This window comes from Danio rerio, chromosome 5, assembly GCF_049306965.1.
Source record: "Danio rerio strain Tuebingen ecotype United States chromosome 5, GRCz12tu, whole genome shotgun sequence".
In the NCBI taxonomy this organism is placed as follows: domain Eukaryota; kingdom Metazoa; phylum Chordata; class Actinopteri; order Cypriniformes; family Danionidae; genus Danio; species Danio rerio.
Genome location: NC_133180.1, coordinates 24,528,223 through 24,543,512, shown reverse-complemented (window position 1 = coordinate 24,543,512; position 15,290 = coordinate 24,528,223). Strand labels below are relative to the sequence as shown.

Here is a 15,290-nt window from a genome sequence, read left to right as displayed (position 1 = left end):
ATGAGGTTGCATAGCTTAATTTTTGGGCGCATATGCAACCAGAATAGTCACAATTTCGAGCCCTGGTGTGTTGACGTTGCGGCTTTGTTGCCAAGTTACCATACCACCTCACGATATCGCTCCGGTCCTACTCTCAACATTTAAATAAATCCACGCAAATTTTAGAATAAAAGCCTGTACTCAACACAAACTGAAAATGTATCTAAAAATCTAAAAATTTATCTTGAGCTCGAAAATGTAATACCTCGTCAGATGACATTAACTACTTTTTAATACTTTTTAATGCCCTTAATTTTGACTAATTTCATTTACTACCTTTCACAACCCCTGCGGACACCCTGTATATTCTGGGTATTTGACAAATCAGTAAATATATGCACTAAAAACAAATTTAAAAAGTCCATAGGCTTCCTTTACCCGTAGGCAAAACTAAAATAGGCTATTAGTAACAAATATAAATAAAAGATGAAAAACTTTTTGTGAAAGCAAGAGATAATCTTGTGAGAGTGCTGTTATAAAAGGAGTCTCAGGTGACCAACAATTGTGCATTACTGCAACACCATTTATTCCAGAACATCTGAGCCACTTTCAGTTCTAAAATTTTCATTTTTGGTTTTATTTTATTTTTTTAAATCTATTTAAAGCTGCAGTAGGTGATCATCTTCAGAATCATGTGTTGTTGTGCTGGTCGAAAGTCTCTTCACAGTCCAAAAGTAAAGATTAAAGAAAATGATCTAAATGTGTTTATATGTATTTTTATATTCTGGGTAAGGCATAAAACTAAAACATGTTCATCCAATTAAATATTGTCGGGCTGACAATTCTCATAATTCTTATAAGTAGTTCAAACTATCAGCAAATGTAGATTTGAACCACTGGGCATCTCTTCATGCAGATTCACCATTTGCATGTGGATGCGTGCATGTGCGCCGCGCGTTTATGTGCAGACGAGCAGTCACAGTTGCGAATCAAATGCTGAATAAAAACCTGTTAAACTCCTGAATCAATATTGGAGTGAGTTTTGCACGCTGGAAGAAGAATAATACCATGACTGAAGTATTTCTGTTAGGCAGGTCATGTTCTGTGTTAAACTCTTTTAGTCACACAGAGCTGATGTAGATTGTGTTGTTAGGAATGGGTTATTTGCACAGAAGTGTTGTTCAGCCACTGAAATCTCCCCGTGAAAGATTGATGCGACTATTTTCAGTTTCATAAGGTCCTTTTACAGCATTGATAAAGTAGATTTATATTTAGTTTAACAACAAAACATCAGTAAATAGAGCTATTCGGCCTAGCCTACTTTACTGAGCTGAAGATGCTTTTGTATTTATATTGGGTCATTTCTGAACAATGACAGCCTGTGATGCGCTCTTTATATTGTTCACCACTACTCTGAATATTCATGTGAAATAGCATGCAAATATGGTTTAGTAATAAGTGTAATTCCTGCACACCACCGGCCAAACACTAGCTACATTTATAAATGGTGAATGACATGATCTAGTGGGTTGTCCACTGCCATCTTTACGATGAGCATTCGTGTTTTAGGAGGCGTGGCTTTGGATGGCAGGGAAGGGACTGTGTTTCAAAGATATTATGCCAACCGGTTAGTATTTTGGCAGATCACCTACTGCACCTATAACTTGTTTGTTAATTAAATCCTGTTTTGTTATTTAGCCTATTATTTTTAAGTAACAGTGAAGTTGCATATTAACTTGATATGCAAAGAATGGGAAATAAATTCTTTTTGACATGCTGATTTTGGTAAAAATTGTGAATATAGGTAATACTCGCCTTGCAATTTTAAAATCATTGTATTTTTTTTCCTTTGAGCAGGCAATTTTTAATTTAAATGATTGCTGCTGCAGTCTGAAAGTCTCGGTTAGGCAATGCTGACGGACACAGCTAAAGCTGGACAAATTACAGTTAATTGATTATTAATTCTGATAAGAATAACATCAACAACAAGATAATATTAATAATAAGTCTTTTATTTAAAAATGAATTTAACACATGTAATAGGTCTACATAAATGTGAAACGAACCAAACATCATCTTTAAAATAGTCAGGCCTCAGCTCTCTGTGATATCTCTCCCTATCATCGATACACAACACTAGTGTCAATCGGCACAACCCTATCTTGTAGTAAACATAACTCCAAACTGCAATATGGTCATTTAAATGTCGTTCACGCATCGACGTTCAGGGGTTCGAATCGAGATCGCCATCTTTTTACGATTAACTATGCAGTCCAACTATCACTTGCCAGTAATTAACCAATCTTTTATAGTAAAATCTGTATGTGTACTATTGGTCATACTGTATGAATTAACTCCAGAATATCTGGCATGTGAAAATACATAATTGAGCTATCCTTTCATCTTTAAATAAATTGCTTTAAGACACAATTGTATGATGTTATATAGTTAGAACAAGATTACATTTTAAATAAACCTGCCAAAGGGTCTGTCTTACCTTGTTCTGGTTACTCTGCCCTGTTCACTTAGCAGCAAATATCACTAGATAGGCTACCTGGTGCCTGAATGAAAGGGTTACCGTCTTATTCCCTGATCTTCTTGCTTTGTCTGACTGTTGTGGCTCAGTTTGTTTGTGAGGATCACTCATCTTCACGTTGTCCAAAGCAGGTGAGGAGACGGAACATTATGGGACTGGATGTCAGAAAAAAAACAGAGAATATCGAAATCAGAAATATTTGTCAAGACAGAACAAGTATATTCTTCTTTTTCTATATTCAGGGTTTCTGCAGATATCATAATGTCAAATTTAAGACTTATTAAGACCTTTTTAAGACCATTAAGTATTAAATTTAGGACCTATATCGCAATATCAAAAACACGCATACACATAAAGAGATCAGAAGAAGAAGAAACCGACAGTAAAATCTGACAAATAAACAGAGAAGTAAAAAGCTTCTGGAACTAGGTCATATCATTAATATCATTCAGGATAATCGTTTTTAATTATTTTATAATTAATTATAAAGATTTTTATAACCATTCAAGATTTTTTAAATACATTTTTTATCTAAATGATGCATCACATGCTTTTCTTCATATCTCAGACAGTTCTACCCATTAAAGTTAAATATTAATGGCAACAGATCTTGGGTTGCTCTACAATTATATTTTTTATTAAGGCAGAAATAAAAACAGAAAACAAGTACACTCACTAAAAATATTGAGGTTTTTTATTTTTTATTTTGCCCACTCAACAATTCACACATCACTTTCTGGCTAGTTTAGTTATTACCAATAAAGCCTAGAAATTGGGCATCAATATACTGTAAACTGATACATATATTCATACATTCCTTTCCAGTTGAAGTCAGAATTATTAGCCCCCCTGTTTATTTTTCCCCAATTCCCGTTTAATGGAGAGCAGATTTTTTTTTCAACACATTTCAAACATAATAGTTTTAATAACTCATCTCTAATAACAGATTTATTTTCTGTTTGCCATGATGACCGTAAATAATATTTGACTAGATATTTTTGAAGACACTTCTATACACCTTAAAGTGACATTTAAAAGCCTAATTAGGTTAATTAGGTGAACTTGGCAGGTTAGGGTAATTAGGCAAAATTTTGTTACTTAATTTTAGTTTGTAACTTGTAAATTGTTTTAAATTCGAAATTGTAATATAGGTCTATACATTAGTGTAAAACCTATGCATGATGGAAAAACATTCTGTAATATTAAAACCAACTGGGTCTACACTTTTGCATGGACTCTTTTTTTAAACAAACTTATCCCTCAGGTTTTTCCAAACTTTTACAAAAACTGTCGTCCTTTCCCACTGCTGTTGCAATTTCTAGCCAAAAAGTATTGGTCATCTGGTTCTACTTCTCCCTATGATCACGCATGGACTGATCATAAAGAAGATGTGTGTATAGGGCTGGATGATATGACAAAAATTTATATCACGATATACTTCTTAATTTCGGCCGATATGATATAATTCCGATATCGACATGGACAATATTAAAAAGACATAAAAAAACTGCCAAGAACGCACACAATAGATGTCTGTACCTACAAATATCTGCAAACTGAATTTGCAAAGTCTATAATACCTCCAGGCTCTTATAACTTTTCTTTTAATAAAAAGGTTTAAAAAAATTTTACTTGTTAACTTTTTCAAATGTTCACTCTCTTTTTTGTATTTAGCCTTTACAAACAGACATATATATATATATATATTAGGGATGTAACGGTATCAGAATTTCACGGTACGGTAATACCTCGGTATCAATGTCACGGTACGGTATTTATTGAATCATTTACAGGAAAAAACAAAACTTATGAAAATACTTCAAAAAAGTGCCAAAAGTGTCAATGACATACAAATTAGCCATCTATCTGTAAACTTTGAAACAGGAACTTCAATTTTAATAACAAAAAAATATTAAACCATGTAAAAAAAATAAAGTTTTTAATTTAGTATTGTTATCACTCACTCACTTAGATAGAGATGGGTTTAAAGGAAAATTATCATATAACTATAATCTGGTAAAAGCTGGTATCTCTGGGCATTTACAATGTCCCCTGCAACAGAAAAAAAAAACCTCTCATTTGGGACTGAGGTTTCTGGGACAAGAGAGATATGACTTATATGACTTATTTCTCGAGCGCCGAAAACGGAGCGTTTCGAAAACGCTGGAGATGCCGTTTTCATTCTAAAACGCTGCTGCTCCGTCTCAGTGTGGATGGGGAAAGACGGAGACATCTGAAAACGGAGGCGGGGCTGCAAACGTTCGCATATCTGATTGGGGCTTTTCCTCAATATTAAGTAGCCCACACACAGTTCAGTCCTGCATCATCTTCTTGTAAGTTAAGACTTCGCAAGTTTGATCAAGGCTGCAGTCTCCCCCTTCTCAGTTTGATATGGAAAACATACAGAGGACACGCGTAAATCTTCAAAGGGAACAGTGTACTTTATAACTTCATTCACATCACCTTGGCTACGTTTCACTTTCTCAACAATAAAATGTAAACATGATTTAAGGAACTGCATATTTCCTTTTTAATATTAGCAACTTAACAGACAGCAGTAATGTTGAGGCGTCGTGCTGCATATATGAGCGTCATCTTCACTGTGTGGATATTTATAACAAAACGGAGCCTATAACAACTACCTCCTTTCAATTTCAGTGAAAATACCAAACGCACCCTCTCTTTTGCTGAATATCTGTTTTAATAATCGACAATTATAAAAGTATAACATACAATAAGTTTATACATTGTAGGAAATAAAGGCAAGCGATCAGTCAATGTACCTGGATTAATCATTAACTTATCTTTGCGCTTAACCAAAACATGTTACCCGTGAACAAGTAACTTAATAGATTCCAATGATCAAAGTCAGGGAATTGGCCTATGTCGTTAGATAAAGACAACAACATGAATGAAATATCACGTTTAGCAAATATAGTGAGATTAGATCCAGCGGGAGATGCGTGATGAGCAGTCCGACAAGCAGAGCTCTCATCTGGGTAGAATGCTGGAGCGCTTGACCGAGAGTGTCTGTGGTCACGTGATGTGCGTTTTCAGCGTTTTGGTGTGGACGGAGAGCAGTTCAGAAACGCTGGGTAAAACGCGAGTGTGGACGCGGATCGTTTTCATTCTACAACGCCGTTTTAAAACTAAAACGCACTAGTGTAAACGGGGCCTTAGAGTTTTACAGCTCTTTTTGATCCCCGCTTCTAGCAGCACACTCCATTTCCGCATTACTGGATCTGTAGCGACAACAGACCGCAAGGGATGATGGGAATTGTAGTTTTCGCTACCTCCCGTTCGCTTCATTCGCCTGAGCAAATTTTCTCAGAAGACCTATAGTTTTACCGAGTCATGCGACTTCGGTAATATCGAAAAAAATTAATATTGCGGTATGACGGTATTTACAATACCGTTACATCCCTAATATATATATATACACACACACACACACACACACACACAGGGCTTTACATTAACACCCGGCAACACGCCAAATTCAGGTAGATTTCAGCTTTGTCGTGTTAGACAGTCACTCCCACAAGCCACTTTGCCTGGTTGAAAATAATTTTTTTTCAATTTTGTAGTTTTCCTAAAAGCAGGGTTCGACAATATAAGGATGACCCAATATGCGTGCAAATGTGATCTTAGAATCGAGAAGTAAAATAATTGTGATCACGTGAGCAGAAGAAAGCAAGTGAATACCAAATGAGAGGATGATCATTAGCCACGACAGATTACTGTAAATATTTTTGATACATGACAATAGTTATTTTTTTAAAAGTCAATTGCTTTTCTTTCTTTTTTAAGAAATGTTTTATTAAATAAAAAGTATAGTATACAGCTATATTTTGCTTGTTTTGACACATTAAACATTTGTGTCTAAGAAATAATTATTGTTTTGTATGGTTATAGAGATAAATTTGGTAAACCGTTAATTTTGAGCTCTAAAAAAAGTCATGCTAGTCGTGCAAACACTATGAAACCATGACTCCTTTGCTCATGCTCATTGAGCAACCTCATACTCGACACACAAAAAGTGAAATGATTGAGAACACGTGGACATAACACAAAATTTAAATCAAGTAATTTTAGCATGTCAACGTCAAACTTATGCATATAAAATATATTTTTCCAACAACAAAATTGTGGATAGTGAAAATGCAGAGTGGCTAGTAAAGTTGGAAATCTACTAGCCACAGTGGCTGGTGATCAAAAAAGTTAATGTCAAGCCCTGTGCAAATATATATAAATATATATACATATATATATATAGCTTGTTCATTCACATCTGTATTCAGGGCACACTTCAGGGCAAACTTTCTGCGACGTAGCTAACCAACTGCTGTGCTAAGCGATGGCAGCGTGTCTGTGATGTCACATGCGTGATGACGTACATCATGCTCTTTCTGATGGCTGAGCACTGACCGTCACTCAGTGACAAATGATGCAATCTAGGGATGTAACGGTATTGTAAATACCGTCATACCGCAATATAAATTTTTTCCGATATTAGCGTAGTCGCATGACTCGATAAAACTATAGGTCTTCTGAGAAAATTTGCTCAGGCGAATGAAGCGAACGGGAGGTAGTGGAAACTACAATTCCCATCAGCCCTGGGGTTGCCAACATTCTTTGCGGTCTGTTGTCGCTACAGATCCAGTAATGCGGAAATGAAGTGTGCTGCTAGAAGCGAGGATGAAAAAGAGCTGGAAATGATCGAACATAAAGCGGGTGTTGTCGCCGCGCGCGTACTGAATAGCGGTGTTGTCGCGCGCGTACTGAATAGCGGTGTTGTCGCGCGTGTTCTGATCAGCTGTGTTGTCGCGCGCGTACTGTAAAGCGGGGAGGGGGGGTTGAGCGCGCATACTCAAGAGCGGTGTTGTCGCGCGCCTACTGAAGAGCGGCACGGAGGGTGTGTCGCGTCGCGGGGGCACTTTTGATCATTTTGGAAGGGCACTTTCTATCCAAGACTAAAAAGGGCATGTGCACTGCACAGGTTGAGCCCTATGTGTGCACGTGCCTGCAAGTTGGGGAATACGACTAATAGTATGGGGACTGCAGAACACAGCACACTGTTCAGATTGATGCAGACATTGACTTGTACCGCAAAGAGACCTCTATCTCACTCATGGCTTGTCCTCTCAAGTGGGGGAAAGACAATGCACAACGTTACCCACTGCTGTCAACCTGGGCCAAGTCATATCTCTGTCCCAGAAACCTCAGTCCCAAATGAGAGGGTTTTTTTCTGTTGCAGGGGACATTGTAAATACCCAGAGATACCAGCTTTTACCAGATTATAGTTATAAGATAATTTTCCTTAAAACCCATCTCTATCTAAGTGAGTGAGTGAGTGATTAAATGTTGAATGTGATGAGTTTTTAACACTACTAAATTTAAACTTTATTTTTTTACATGGTTTAATATTTTTTTGTTATTAAAATTGAAGTTCCTGTTTCAAAGTTTACAGATAGATGGCTAATTTGTATGTCATTGACACTTTTGGCACTTTTTTGGAGTATTTTCATAAGTTTTGTTTTTCCTGTAAATGATTCAATAAATACCGTACCGTGACATTCATACCGAGGTATTACCGTACCGTGAAATTCTGATACCGTTACATCCCTAATGCAATCTATAAGATCTTAAAAATATAATTATTTTATATATATATATATATATATATATATATATATATATATATATATATATATATATATATATATATGCAAATTTATATCGAAATACCGGAAATGAGTTTAAAACTCATATCACGTTACTGAAAACAATTCTATAGCGATATATATTGATATCGAATCATTGTCCAGCCCTAATGGGTGTATCAATGGGTGTATCAATGGGCATGCATCAAGTTTATATATGCGCAAGTTTCATACATGTTTTGAACATAGTATAGGTTTATATGCGAGTAATTTATATGCTCGTGTTGATAAGCAAAGTTTTATTTAGATCCTACACGGTGCCTCATAGCCATCTGTGTCGGGAAAGTGGATGGTGAGGCGACAGGTTGACTTAAACTTAAATGATGCCTCATCTTCTGTCATTGCTTCTGACTCTCAGTATGTTCTATCGGGTGGAACAGATTTGATGTGTTTCCGCTGTTAGTCGGCAGACTCGGCACCACTCTACCGCACATTTTGCAGAGCACCGAAACTAAACGTTTATCGAAACTTAAAAAGCTGAATCACTTCCACACCACTGCATTCGTCTTTCCTCTCTCATCAACTAATTTGTCTGCATTCTTAGTTGTGGAAGCTTGTTCATTCACATCAGTATTCAGGGCACACATTTTGTAGCATTTTGTAGCATTCTGCGACGGAGCAGCTTAACTAACTTCTGAGCGCTGGCAGTGGCAGCGTGTCTGTGATGTACGTCATCACGCAAGTGACATCACGCTCATTCTGAGCACGAAAAGTCATTCAGTGACAAATGATACAAGGTATAAGATCTTATATATAATAAAACAGACGTATGCAAATGTATATCGAAATACCGGAAATGGGTTTAAAAATCATCACTGTTATTGAAAAAAATCTATCGCGATATATATTGATATCGAATTATTGTCCAGCCCTATATGTGTACAGTCATACCTGTTTCAGACAAAATCTCTTCAAAGTGTTTCATATTCAATTCAAATCAAATTTGAACCGCACGAACTGAAAAAACATTTTGTGAGCTCTGCCAGCCAAAATCATGTCGCGGCTGGCAGACCTCCATAAACACAGTGATGACATCACATTTACCGCGCGCACTGAGTTCAATAACAGAAAGCTGATTGGCAATTGTCGGTATAGGGCATGTCGGTCTTATTTGTAGTTGTAATAACGCAAATTACAATTGGACTAGTGAAATAAAGAGCTACAACACCCTGAAAACCTAGCAACAACAACAAAAAAAGAATTTAAATGAGTTTTAGATGTAGCGTTACATGGACATCGCAAAAATAAGACCTGTGCAAAAATATTTTAGACTTAGAACAGTGAATTTAGGACTTTTGAAGGCCTTAAATTTCGATTTTTTAATTTTAGAATTTTTAAGACCCCGCGGAAACCCTGTATATTCCTTCTGACCAGACTTTCTACTTATACATGTCAGTCAGTATTGCTATTTTGACTGTCAATATTACAGAATAAAGCATCCGTATAATTATGGTTGAATTTTATGTTTCATAATATAGACAATTGGTAAGTGAACCTACTGATTTCTGTAGACTCATACTACTGACCCCTACTCACCATAACCAGAATCTCCATAATTGTAGGTTATATCTTCTCCTGGAAGTATGTTGCACACAGCAAAGATATGATTTTCATTTTGCAGTTAGGAGCTTTGTGGTCATCATTTACAAGTCTCCCTTAAGACCCATCTTCTTTCGATGCATCCATGCTGTAAAACATAAAACAATCACTAAGCATAAAATACAAACAATTTTTAAAGTTTATACATTTAAGATGTACTATTTTTTTTCTGTGACCATCTTCAAAGAGGTGTTAACAATAGTATCGAGAATTAATTCTATTTTAAAACTTGCTAATTATTTCACTAAAAACTACAGATTTGATTAGAAGTGTTAATTTACATTTCACTTCTCAATTCCTGTAAAATATTTTTTATGTCTGTGAGGAACATTTTTTATGAAATTGCAATCAAATATGGGAACTGATTGTAATCAGAATGATCAGAATCAGAAATACTTAAATTTTGAGACGCATAATATATTATCGGCCATATCAATATCAGCCGATAAATGCTTTTTTTTTATGTTATGGTCATCAGTCTGATATCAAAATATGGCCGATATATTTAAGCTGATAGATTACAGAATTGCCTGCCTTGCACATGCGTGGGTCGAACTTGTTCAGAGTTGTGCAGTGCTTGGACATTATTGTTGGGTGATACACAATTTTCATGTCATCCGCCTTTGAGATCACCTATCATGATACTATAGCATAGGCCAGGGGTCACCAATCTTATTTCTAGAGGTCCAGTGCCCTGCAGGGTTTAGCTCCAACTTGCCTTAACACACCTGCCTGGGTGTTTCAAGTATACCTAGTAAGACCTTGTTTAGCTTGTTCAGGTGTGTTTGATTAGGGTTAGAGCTAAAATCAGCAGAACACCGGCCCTCCAAGAACAAGTTTGGTGATCCCTGGCATAGGGGCACGGCAGTGTTATGTTTGCTTATTTGCTCACTTATTTAACCACATCTAAACATATTTAATAACCTTTCGGCTAATCATACTCACCACCCAAACTTGTACTCAAGAACAAAATCCCCTCTGAATAAAGCTTCAGTGGTGAAAACTCATCCTCCTAAACAAAAGACGTTCATTAGCTGCAGTTTGTTGAAAATTAATTATCATTGGTTCATAATTGCATTTTTTGAGTTTGCATTAAATTCTACAGACTTTTGTGTTTTTATTTGAACTAATTGTTCTACTTGTCCTGTATGCTTCTCAAGCTTTATGAGAAGTGTCATTAATGTCTTTTCAGGTGCACTCAGAGGGCAATCGCCTGTTATGTCATGTCATTCAGCTTTTAATTGTTAGCATGATGTAGGTCTTTGAAATAATATTTATACAATATAGTTATAATGACATGTACAGATGATTAAACCAGTGTGTTTAAACTAGTTTTAAATTTGTTTGTTTTTGTAGTTTGGGCCAAAACAAATGTTTGTTGCAATTTTAATAGTTTAAGTTCATTTGATTGACTATTTAAAAATCTGTGGATATTATCAATGCATTTATTGGATAAAATAAAATTGCTACCTTTTACTGTAAAAAGTCCCCATCCCCAGAAGTGATTAAGGTTACACAGTCATATATATAAATGTGTAAAAGATGAAGCACTATGAATATATATTTAAAAGAAAATATGTCAAATAAATGACCAGATCTCTGTGTGGAGCACTGGCTGTTGTCAGACTCCTTGTGCAAACAAACAATTCTCTGAATAATTACAATATATAGCTAAATGTATTTGAAAACATAGACATACTATTGAAAATTAATACTTTAATTCATTAGAGTCGTACTTCTGTGGGTATTTTGGTTAAAGTAACCTAAAAGTAATACAAAAGTAGTGTAATGCATTTCTGAGATATTAATATTGTCATGTAACCAATTACAAAAAAAGAAATGGCAGTAACTTTTAATATATATATATATATATATATATATATATATATATATATATATATATATATATATATATATATATATATATATATATATATACTGTAATGCATTTCATTTTGGAAGTAACTTGCCCAACTGTGTTCGCTATTGTTTGTTAGCACAAAGATTAGATATTAACGGGGATTTGGAACAAAATTGTTTATGCACAATGGGCTCTCTGCACAGCTAGAGTTTTAAAGCCAACGATAAACTTCCGGTGATAGCTTAATGTGGATATTTTCAATTTCACAAAGTTGTTTGTACATCATCAATGTTGTAATGTTATTACAATACATTCAGTTAAACAGACTAAAGCATTCATTTAGTTGTTCAAGCGTAAAATTAGATGAACGATGGTATAACCACTAGCGCCGTCAGTATAGCAAAAGGCTAGCGCAGAAATTCCATTGAAAATACTGGGTAAAGTCTAAATCGAATACGTGGCCGGCTGGTATGTGCTATGCACATCCATATAGCAGCATTTTTATGACACTGTATAATAGGCGACGCAGTGGCACAGTAGGTAGTGCTGTCGCCTCACAACAAGAAGGTCGCTAGTTCAAGCCTGGGTCAGTTGGTGTTTCTGTGTGGAGTTTGCACGTTCTCCCTGTATTCGCGTGGGTTTCCTCGGGGTGCTCCGGTTTCCCCCACAGTCCAAAGACATGTGGTACAGGTGAACTGGCTAAGATAAAAATTGTCTGAAGTGTATGAGTGTGAATGAATGTGTGTGGGTTTCTTAGTGATGGGTTGCAGCTGGAAGGGCATCCGCCGTGTAAAACATATGCTGGAATAGTTGGCGGTTCATTCTGCTGTGGCGACCCCAGATTAATAAAAGGACTAAGCTGAAAAGAAAATGAATGAATGAATGTATAACAATAATGAATATTTTTACAGTACTGTGACGGTTGGGTTTAAGGTTGGGGTGAAGGTAGGCTTTAAAAAATAAAATGTATTGGGTATTTTAATAAATAGCAGCATAAATAATACTCAATACAACTACTGTTTTTACGTTACTGTGACAGTTGGATTTAGGGTTGGGGTGGGGATAGACGTTAATAAAATACAACAAATGTGAAATTTAAGAAATAATATAAATAGTTTTCGTTAACTTTCGGCTGCAACCATATCTGATCTAGCAACAACCAAAATACAGGGTAAAAAAACTGTCATATTTTAAAGACATGGCGGGGGGAAATGGACTTTAATGCAGTGCTTCTTGTCCGATCTGAAACCCACTTCATATCATAAATATAACAGGTAGTGAAGATTACTGATTTTTAAAGAGATCAGATCTTAAACGTGACAATTTTGAAATGGAAAGATGTCATTGGAAGCCATTGGAGTGCCTGGCTGAAAATTAAAAGTCTGGTAATCTGTAAAATATTTTACAACATTACAGATACATTAAAAACTAATTTAAGTGTGTGTATGGTTGGCATTGGTTACTTTAACAATTATAATAGCAAAAATAATTAATGTAGTGCTTTGTTGTATATACATGTTCAGAGTTAATAAATGTTTCAACCCAATTTAATTGCAAAAGTATGATAAAGTACAACAGGTAACACTTTAAAATAAAATTAATGGATTAAAGTCAACAGGGAGAAAAAAGCCAGATTCATTACAGTTACTGTGTTAATATAGGATAAAATAATACAACTGAATATTATTAGTTATTATCCCCATTTAGTAAAACGACTAACTTTAGTAAAACGATTGTAATCAGATTACTATAATTTTAACACATACATCAGCATTAAGAAATTATCATCACCTAAGATTAACATTAAACTTTACCAATACTTTTAATTAACTAATGTTTACTATTGAAGCCTTCTTACACAGAGTTAATGTACAGTACAACTGACCTATAAATGTTTTAAATTTTAGTAACAGTTTCAGTTAATATATCAACCTGTAGTAGGCCATATGAACTTGAAAATATTATTGAAAAACAATTAAGTCTCTTAGAATGTTGCACTGTTAACAATACCACTGCAACACAACATGGATTTTACTAAAAAGAACTGTAAAAGTTTACATAATAAATAATTATTCAATGTATTTTGAGTTCCCATAATGTCAATATTGTACATGTTCATTATCAGAGAGATAGAGTGTTTGTGAGTATAACTTACCTTTGTAATTGTTGATGAATTGCACTTGCAGGTTTGTCACTTTTACAACAAATGTAATGTTCTGCATCCTCTTGAGGTATTTTACGCTTTCTGTTTTTTCTTAATCCCAGCATGAAGACAAAGGGCATGTTTCCTATAAAGACTTTACGAAAAAATAAATATAATAAATTATATTATGCTAATAAATAACATAATAATAATAGCATAATACATTTTATATATTGTCTATTGTTCTGCTGAACCTAAATGATTTCACATACAGTAGATCTAGTAATGTACTTCTATCTAAAAATTTAAATCAGAAATTAAATCATAATGTAATTAAAAACAGAATAGGTAGGATGTAAATCACATCCAAGATTAATTTTCCTAAATTAGTTAAACAAAGCTATAAATACATTGTTATTTAGACTGAAAACAGGGCTAGACCCACATGAACCATTTTATATGTTTTTGTAACTTTACACACCTCAAAATTATATATACTTTGATATAATAAAGACGTTATATATATATATATATATATATATATATATATATATATATATATATATATATACATATATATATAATGTTCTGTGCGTTTGGGCAAGCTAATTAACATCATTAAAAGGCTTATTTACTTAAAGTAATTTAAAATAATCACCTTATTAAACAAAAAATAAAGATTTTATTTTTGGGGCAACCACACAAGCACACGCAAGCACTATTTTGATCAACAGAAATGTAGTGTGTTAAACAGTATACAGCTAACATTGCTATTAAATACATTTCAACAAATATAATCGACAAAGGAATATAAGCACTAAACATACATCTGACAAAGGCATTGTTTTGTCGTGTAAGCAGTAATTATGCATTTAAATACATAAATTGATTTACCTGCTCTCCCAGGAGAGATGAGTTCGCGGGAAAAGGCGTCTCCAATTGATTGCGTCATTAGCACGTGTTTGCAAATGCCGCGCGTTCATGAGTTGAATGAGGCGCTGTGGGGATGTGTGCTTAACACACACACACATACACACGAACAGAGGGGTGGGGGAGGGGTGAGGGAGGGAAACTGCAGCAGGTTCAACTGGAGTTGTATGCATCCACGTGTTGAAGTGTTCACATATTTGTTTTATGTTGAACATGCTCTTTTCATTTGACTTTTTTTTTTAGAAAACCTGATTTTCTTTGATTATGGTGCACTTTAATTTAATCTCCAAATAAGTAAATAAATAAATATATATATATATATATATATATATATATATATATATATATATATATATATATATATATATATATATAATAATAAAAAATAATTATAAAATAAAAATATATATATATTTTTAAAGTAAAAAAAAGTGAGGGGAAACCTGATAGGTGTTGTAGACTAGAATTACGTTAACAAACTAATTTTATATTATTGTCGTCGTCATCATAGTCATAGTC

General features: G+C 34.6%; 1 protein-coding gene and 1 long non-coding RNA gene across 2 annotated transcripts in view; one reads left to right on the top strand and one right to left on the bottom strand.

The window, feature by feature from the left end:
- Nucleotides 1-15,290, top strand: part of gbgt1l3 (globoside alpha-1,3-N-acetylgalactosaminyltransferase 1, like 3) — a 53,179-nt gene that overhangs the window by 11,799 nt on the left and 26,090 nt on the right. The window lies entirely within an intron of this gene.
- On the bottom strand, nt 1,973-14,785 carry LOC101885710 (uncharacterized). The gene is made up of 5 exons (XR_012406843.1): nt 14,736-14,785; nt 13,854-13,995; nt 10,783-10,849; nt 9,775-9,925; nt 1,973-2,670 (listed from the first exon to the last, which is right to left on the bottom strand). It is a non-coding gene; the product is annotated as an uncharacterized lncRNA (long non-coding RNA).